Consider the following 9,439-nt stretch of genomic DNA (forward strand, 5'->3'; position numbering starts at 1 on the left):
AATGCACCAGCAAGCTTCGAGTCGCCATTATAGTGCAGAATATGTATATATCGGTACCGAAATTTGTAATGCTACAGCTTGATTTATTCCCTATTTCCTGTTTTTACACTCACTACACGATACCTCACAAACCTCCAAACCCTACAATTAGACACGTAGCAGCAATAAACCCATAAGGCTAACCGATGTCACAGCACCCTCATAACAGTTCCATTGACTTTAACTTTAAACCTTCAGAAAGTATGTTCACCAGATCTACCGGCTTTATGACCTTATTGCCTGCGAGACTCGCCAACGCATCACTTCCTTCCTTCAAAACACATCCCTTCATCAGATCTATAATATTTCCTGCAACTCCCACCTTCCGTCAACCAAATTTTGTAACCTTCCGCCAATCACGCTTAACAGACAAAACATTTTCCTATAAAATACACAACAAAACTCCAAAACAAGATCTGCCAGTATTCATTCGAGCTCTGCAACCACACACTTCTCTCGCGACCAATATCATTGTGACTTAAAATGTAATTCAACTTGTTAATAGTTCAAAAAAGGAGAGTGTCATTCAACCCAAACGTCATCCTATCAACTAACTAGGCTTTCCTTTATAAAGTGAGGCAAGTTACCGTCCAAAAAAGGGGGAAGATATCGTCAACACGATATCTGGACGGTACAATAGTTGTGAAAAATCAACGGGGCTTGATTAATTCTGCAACCAACCCTATCCGTGGATCCCTATTTCTTCAGACATAAAGTAGAGATACAGCCACTCAAAAAAATCAAATTAACACCACAATGTAAAAAGTGCCAAGCTTATGGGCACACAAAACATATACAGGATGGTCTAATAAGAATAACACTTGAATATCTCTGTTATTTTTGGAGATATGAAAAAATTTGTTAACAAAGGTTGTTCAGTATAGAGGGGACTACGACGATGCAGTAATAATTTTTCTGCAGCTGGAGGAGTTTCAGAATTTTCAAGGTCACCTCTACTTTTTTAAATGAAATTGTATATTTTGTTATGCATCATTTGATGCAGCTCGACATTTTCCATAAAAAATTATTAACCTATGTATGTCGAAAAATTATTAGTTTAGGAGATATTTTAACTTTAATATTGTAGAATCCTTTAGATCTTTTGTTTCCCATATTTTTATTTATCAGCAGATAGCAACTCTCAAATAGCAGCAAAGATATTGTCACAAGGTCAGTCAAGACGATTACATTATAAAACTTACGAGCAAATAAAAACGCCTTTCCTATTGGAATTATGATAAGAATCGTAGTAAGTCATCGTGTTATTGATAACATTGTAATATTAGTATGTTACAAGACGATCATACGTGATGTATTCCTTCGAAGAGCAATCCGATATGATTATCATTTATGTACAGGGTGTCTGTTTTATCTGAATACAGCGAATTATCTTTTAAGGAAGTTTGGTACGGGGGGGATTATGTGGTATAAATATTGTTTTTATACCGGGTATGGTGGGGGAGATTTCATAGTTAGTTTAATTTTTTTAAATGGAATACAATATTTTTTTATACACAATATGATAGTGTATATGATGAAATTATATAATCGTTATAGCTTATATTAGAAAAACTAAACTGGCAAGAAACTCATCAACTCACTTGATGAAAGATTAAAGAAACTTTAATATAATGCTAGAAGAACTGTACCCAAAATGAAAATATCCTGGTGGATAGCGACCTTAGTATATTAGCATGGAACGTCAACTGACCTATGCAGCATCAGCTGTAATTGCAATTAGTTCTTGACACTGAAAAAATAGACCTACAGTCGTCTCGGAAAGTAAGTTAACGATTAAGCGTATGGGGATAAATGAATAACGCGTCCTGCTTCCGTCCATGCGACGGAAAATCAAAACCAATAGGCCTTCACAGCTCTTTGGATAGCTAAATCCTTTCAAATCTTTCTAAATTAAAGATGATTGCATTTATCCAAACTTAATGGTAGAAAAGTCCAACAATCGCATTGTCGAAAATGAGTCTCATTAGCACTCAGCGACACTGTAAACCATTGACGACATGGTAGGTAGGCACTTAATTGAAAACGTTCCATTTCGCGATCATCAATACCTTACCATCAGGGTGTGCGAGAACTCAAAAATGTCGGGAACCCCATGCCGAGTTCAGTTTTTCTTCTACCCACTTAATTGAAAACGTTCCATTTCGCGATCATCAATACCTTACAATCAGGGTGTGCGAGAACTCAAAAATGTCGGGAACCCCATGCCGAGTTCAGTTTTTCTTCTACCAATCGTCGAGACGTACCCGCTGAACCACTGCCACAGGGCCAGTTAACGCATAAAACAATTGCTGAAGTTGCTGAAATTGCTCTATGGACGCAAAAATTTGTATTTCTGTGTACCACATGTAGCTCTAATGCCTTGCTTCTGTCTTCTGAATAGCAATAAACGTGTCGCAAACGGGGCGTACGAGTAATTCATGACTCAGGTCCGTTCACCCTTGGGCCTAGTTGCCTCCGCTAGATTGGTACCATCACCTTGTCCCTCTTCAAGGTGGACGGATGCTCAAGGTCGTAGGAGAACTACTCAGGGTCGAAAAGCTCAACGATTTGTCAAACGTGTCACCGCCTATTTTTTAATTCATAATAAAAGTCGTCTAATACGACATTCAAAAAGATTATTCATGCAAAAGAAATCATATTAGATTCACACGAGACAAACTAAAGCCAATCTCAAGGCGACAAGTACCGCGGCAATTATAAGTAGGTGTATATGTATACACACACACAACCACCTCATACAATATTAATTTGGCGTGTGAGAAACGCGTGAAAACGAGTCGCGAGATAAAAGTTTACGTGTCCTAATACATGTTTCATTATGTGGGATTTAGTTGAACTTATGATTGAGATTCGGAAAGTGTATTTAAAATAATAATAATAATAATTTATTAACAAAAGTAAAGAAATAAGACAAAAACTAAATGTCTACGTTAACTATAAACCATGCTGTTTCCCTTCTGAATTTCCCTTACACAATCTGTTCAGAGTAACGGTTTAGATCAATATCGTCTAATTCGATTTAATTCTAAATAGTTATTTTTAAACAGTTTCTATGATACGACGGTTGTCGGCTACAGCTTTTGCTGACTCACGACAATGCGAGCAAGAGTCGTTTACCTCATTGCGTCCGAATCCTAAACACACAGATACTCGCACACAACCGAGCAAATGTTTGGGTTCACGCAAGGTAGCTGTCAACTGTCAACTCGGCCGATGACATGATGTGCTGTCTTGCTCTGGCTCGATGATGTGACGTCATCGGGGCAACAACCTAGCCAGGTGATCGACCGCCGAAAATCGGTTCGTTACCGATCAATTTCAACAATCCCCATTCGATCATTTTCGGTTGCGATCACTTGGCGAGGTATAAACCGCGAGTCGAACGACAGCTCGCGAGAACTATTACGACACTCACAGTCGGTGCGAAGACCAGAACATCTCAGAAAAAGCAAGGCGGTTTCATAGCAGCAAATACATCAAGCGATAAGTTCAGGCGATAAAACAATCGCTAAATACGACATTTAATTCAAGACGACGAGTTAGGGATTAAACACAATCTCTCTTTCCACGTTTTCAACTTAAGGTCTCCTCTCTTCCAAATCTTACCCCACACTGACTCTCATTCCACACTCTTGGTTTTTTCAACATGCATCCTCTCCATTCTCTCCCGAACATCCACACTCCCATCGCGCACCCCTCTCGCAAGGGTTAAAACTAACTTAATACTAACGCGCTTCGCCGAGGTCTGTTCCCTACCTGAGCTTTTATTGCCCTCGTCGTTCGTTTCTCAGGAAACGAAGGAACGAAGGCAAAAGCGCTCGCGATCCTACAGTCATATTATGGAATATTTGTTGCGTCCCAAACGCAACCGTTAAGAGCTTGACTTTATGACACGAACAACTAGGGCTGCCATTTTTTAGGGCTTCTTATTTTAAATTCTTTTTTGTTTAATTTTCTTTTCGAAGCGATGTTGAAACCTAGAAAGTGTTTTATGGATGTAGAAACTCCACGCTTCTGCGTTCAATACGCCTTCCTGGTACCCGTACATTTCCTTCAATAGCAATTTTCACTAAAAAAAAGTCACACACACAAATTTCAGTCCCGTTAGGTCTGACCATCCCTTTTCCAGGGAAGTCCAGGGTAGGCGGTGTGCTTATGGTTCTTGGAGGACCGCCCAAGAGGATAGGGATACGCCATTCGCCACCATAAGACACCCCCACAGGGCACAACTTTGTACATATATTGTAAGACAGTCAAACGCGAAATCAGTGTCCGTCAAAACACGCAAAGGTTCAAATTATACTGTAAATCACACAGTTCACTCACTTCACTTATTTAACATTCAAACTACTCATACTATATTAAGTTGACGTATGAGAGACGCGATACCCTGTGTTCAATAAAAGTAAGATTCGCATCACAACAACATTCATGTATCGTTGGTTAAGGCGTGTAATTTACTGGATACAAATCGAAGTTTCAAGAAGTTGTCTTCAAAAAGTGTAGAAAGTATTGCAGTTTTTATTGCATTTCAAGTTGTATTATGTTAAATTACCGTGTGAATCATATTTATAAGTGTTGTTAACAATAGGGTATGCGATAAAATAAAACTATTTAAGCAAAATTCATTTATACTCTGTGGCTAACACTCCGTTTATAGTAGTATCCTATTCCATTGAAATTAACTAAACGCATTAACTACAAATATTAGAACAGATAGTAGATTCTATTTTATCCATTGGCACTAGTCACTGTCACTTTTTTTCCAGCATACATAAAATATTGTAAAAGGTCGACTCAACTATGAAACAATCCGCGTATCTGTTTTTCATCTCCGGCTGCTCTTATCTCTTGTTCAACTATCAATTTGAATTTCGGAATAGCCGGAGCTCGAGGAAACGGCGAAAATAAGAGGTGGAATAAGTAATGAATGGAAAGTGGACGGCGGAGTGCAAGCGTCGAGAAATTGATGTGCCGAGGAACGAACTTGTGCGAAAAATACGGGAAACGAAGGAAAATAGAATATGTAAACGAGATACATAAAAAATGCTCGCTAATTACTCACACTACACCATCGAATTACTGTTTCAAAGATGAAGGGCCTGGAGTTTCAAATTTATCCACCATGAAAAAAATGTTAATTACTGAAGATGTTCTACAGTAACACGTTCTTGTCGGTCAAAGGATAGGTGCTAGGTAGTAATTAGCGAGGTCTGTAATACTGTCGTGAAAAAATGTTAGGTCCCTCGTATTAGTTTAAATAGTTATCATTGTAGAAATTTCATTGCTCTGCGTTTCAAGTGGTCAGAAACTCATGTGAAATTTTAAATGCAGTAGGACTCCCGTATCCGCGGGAGAATGATTCCAAGGCTTTCCGCGGGTAGTAGCGAACCCTTTTTTTTTAAATGATGGAAATCTTGCATAGACTCCTGGGGGGAGAGACGGGGTACTGTGGGATTCTTACCCACTAAAACCCCTATGGCTACCCTCGTCGGGTATGCTGGGGTTGCCTCAAGAATCATTTCCAAATGCTTTCAGGTACACCCCTTCACCGCCCGACCGAAGGGAGGGGTTCAAATCGGCCCCTCCCTTGTCCACCGAACACCGATGGAGCAGGGGAGTAGTGCCCTGCTCCGCCCCGTGCCGGGGACCGTGTGCAATGATGACTGGGACCCCTACCTAGCCATCTTCGGTCCTCGCGAGATAGTAGCGAACCCTATTACGTACTCATACTCATATGTTGTGTGCATGGACTTACATGCTGGTCATACGTATGATAATATTTTATTTATTATATGAGATTGTACGTGAAGTTTTAATTAATTTGATTACTAGTTTTATTATAATATAATTTTATTAGTTTATTATACATACTGTCCGAAAAACCTAAAGTGAAGTCTCTGACGTCACAGCCAAGCAAAGTGGAGGCAAAATAGGCGGTTCAGGTCATCCCCACTACTCTTGGGTCTTTCACTGCAGGCGCTTGAGGGGAAGTTGCGTTGTAGGTAAATGGTTCAGACAAACGAATTTAAGTCAGCTATCGATAATGTAACACGCTGATAAAAGAACGGAATACTGAAAATTATTTGGTCGCCTTGTCCTCTTACCTACGTTGGCGCGTAAGACATATTTAATACCGCAGACGTTAATTTCTAAGCGACTCATACACAGTATATTGTTACTGTAAATGTAAATATTTTTTTCCTATTCCTGAATAATAAAAGTAGATTTCGGCGCATTAAATAACTGCTTAAGGAGCTAAAAAATTTCTGGCTGCAATGAAAAATAGCGTGCCACCACAGACCGACAGCCAAGGCCGACGCCTTTAACAGCGAATAAAAGCCATCAAACAGCCACTATTTAATGTTAAAGTTTTGAAAAATTTGACAAAATCAGACGACATGTCCTCACTTTAACCGTAATATTTTCGACTTTGTTTAAAGATAATGTTTCGATCTTGGACTCATTTCATAGCAATAAACATTGCAATAATCGCTGCTAAAGTTTCAATTGCTAATTTGACACTGTTCCCACTCGTAGAATAATTTTGAAAAAATACCATTGGATTGCTTGAATTTTAACCTGTAAAATAAGCTTATCGAAATAATAGACAAATTTTGGGAACATGGGATAAAAAAATAAAGTTTACCATGATGCATGTCGTTTGGCGTCGCGCAGGCATCTGTTCACCTGTTTATGATGTCTGGGTGACGTAAAGTTAATTTTTTTTTCGAGCGCTTGAAAATATCATTCCAGTCAATTATCGACTGCTCGAACGAGACCCGGTCGTCATCTATTGTTCATAGAAGACTAAGTGCGATAGCCTTATTCTATCCCTATTGGCTTACTAACAGCGAGCCGTCGCAAGTTCCCCTACATCTCCCACTTTTAAGCCCTGTGTGATGACAGAGGCTTCACTTTAGATTTGTCGGACAGTACATACAGTATGACCGGTTTATCTCAAAATAGTGAAATATCTGAAAAACTAGTAATGATACAAAAAAAAATATTTCAGACGAAAGATGTAGAGTATAGAGAGCTACATATTGCAATAAGCTTGAAAAGCCCTGTATATTTTTAGTCGATGAAATTTTCAGCATATGTATAATTGACATAGATCTATAAAACGTAAGTTTCAAATTTTCATTACAAACTCAGATAAAAATGTTGTAAACAGTGACCTTCACAATTTTCTTTGCAATTCCCACAAATTGCAATTTTTTCAAAATTTGTTGTACACGTCATCTAGTATACTAATCCTTCCAAGTTCTCAAAAAAAAACTCAAGTCGTTAGGTCCAATTTTAAGAAAGTTATATCGTTCTAAAGAGTGTCCGGATATTAATGGGAGTCACTGTACCTAAAATGGGGATACATCGATCATTTTCCAGCTCTTTGTGACGCTAATTTTAAAGAATCCATCCTGCAAGGACTCACTTTGAAGGTAGAATTTCAAGGAATGTGACCATTTTTTTTCAATTTGAACACCTCTAGCCCATCACAGAGAAATTTACAAAATAAAAATTTGTATATGATTTTCAGTATTATAAAATAAATTTTTCAAACAAAAATATTACTACAGTAGGACAATCCTTTTAGATTGAAATAAAAAAGAAATGAGCTCAATTCGACCAATAGTTTCCGAGATAAAAATTGAGAAGCACAGCACGTTTTTATAAAAATGGGAAAAAATTGCCAAATTCAAAGGTTCCTATTTTTTAAACAAATTCGGAACCAGGTAAATGATGACTTAACCCCCCTCCAGTTTCACGTGAACTATATTATATTTCATTTAGAACAAAATTCCTGGTGTTGATGTCAAAATATAGTTGATTTGGCGTAGATTCACCCATAGTTAAACTGACCAGATTGTTTAAAAAAGAGAGTGAACTCAATTCGTTCTATAATTTCCGAGATAAAACTTGATAAGCACGGCCCGTTTTAATAAAAATGGGCAAAAATTGCCAAATTCAAAGATCTGTATTTTTTTATCAAATTTGAAACCACCTAAATGATGACTTAACCCCCCTCCATTTTCACATGTACTACATTCAAAAATCCTTGATGTCGACGTCAAAAAGTGATCGATTTGGCGTGGAATTACCTTTCATCTTCCAATAACGTACAATAATCGAGCTAAATTTGTCTGTTTATTGTATGGAATGTGAACAGTAAATATTTTTTAAACGTGATTCAATCCGTTGAAGATTTCCAAATTGAAAAATAATCGTGTTTGAAGATCGTATTGTAAACTAGAACAACCTGAAGCGTCAACGTTATACACGACCATTAGTTTCTTCTTCGCTGGCTGATTCTCTCTCTGGTGAGTTCTCGTCGTAGAATCGCGAGATAGATAAAATCACGGAACGGAAAGTGTCAGCTGAAAAACGGATATCGATCGAAAGTCGTTCGAGCAGCCCGTATTGGCGAGGAAACGGACAAAAAGCACGATGTCAGGAACTCGTAAAACCGATTATCACCTTCAAGTAATTATCCAAGCAGCATACTCGAGGCAAGTATCCGGTTCGCCTCTTACGCCCACGTAATTATTCTAAGTTGAACGGTGTGATAGGTAAAAAGCAGAAAATGACAAGGAAACTCTGGAATCGGATTAAACCCGATGCATCGCGGAAGTTAATATCCATCATCGATTGTTCAAAGATTCTTGAAGCTTGAAGTACAGGTACTGCTAATAATTATAATTATCGATTGGTTACCGATAAATTATTGATAGCTGTTGATATACCGATAATATCGTTCAGATATTTATAAGATGAATGCTAGTGATTAAATAATGTGAGATTGCAAAACGTACTAAATTTATTTCAGATATAGATAATTTATTATAGAAAGCATGTTAATGCACTGTGACTGTAACCTTATTTTTCGTCCATTTGGAACGGAAGTTGCTGATATAGATAAATCATTTGACAGCCATAGCCATAAGCTTTGGAAAAGTTGTAGCACCGCCTGTGTCCCACCAGAATACTGATTACATTTTCTACTAATTTGTCGCATACCTCTCTCCTATCTTTCATTAGTTTTTAGTCATCCTGCCTCCTTTCCTTAACTGTAAACAAATCCGCATCATCCTAACGTTAGTCACCCCGAAACCTAGACCTCCACATCATCCTTTACTTTTACTCATCGCTGAACCTAGACCTCACCGCCTCTCCCTACATTGACCTCTGAGACCACCCCTACTCTCGTACTTACCGAAGCTATATCTAGAAACCTTTTCCATCGAAACAGCAGATTTTTGTCTAGTGGTCTTCACGCACCGAACGTCACCGAACTGTCTAATAAAGTCGAATAGTACTACACGCAGAATAGCTCTCTTATTTCGCCCCAGTTTCCGTAGGGCTCTCCTACCGCGTACCT

Source organism: Habropoda laboriosa, unplaced genomic scaffold (genome assembly GCF_001263275.1).
Source record: "Habropoda laboriosa isolate 0110345459 unplaced genomic scaffold, ASM126327v1 scaffold259, whole genome shotgun sequence".
NCBI classification, from domain to species: Eukaryota; Metazoa; Arthropoda; class Insecta; order Hymenoptera; family Apidae; genus Habropoda; species Habropoda laboriosa.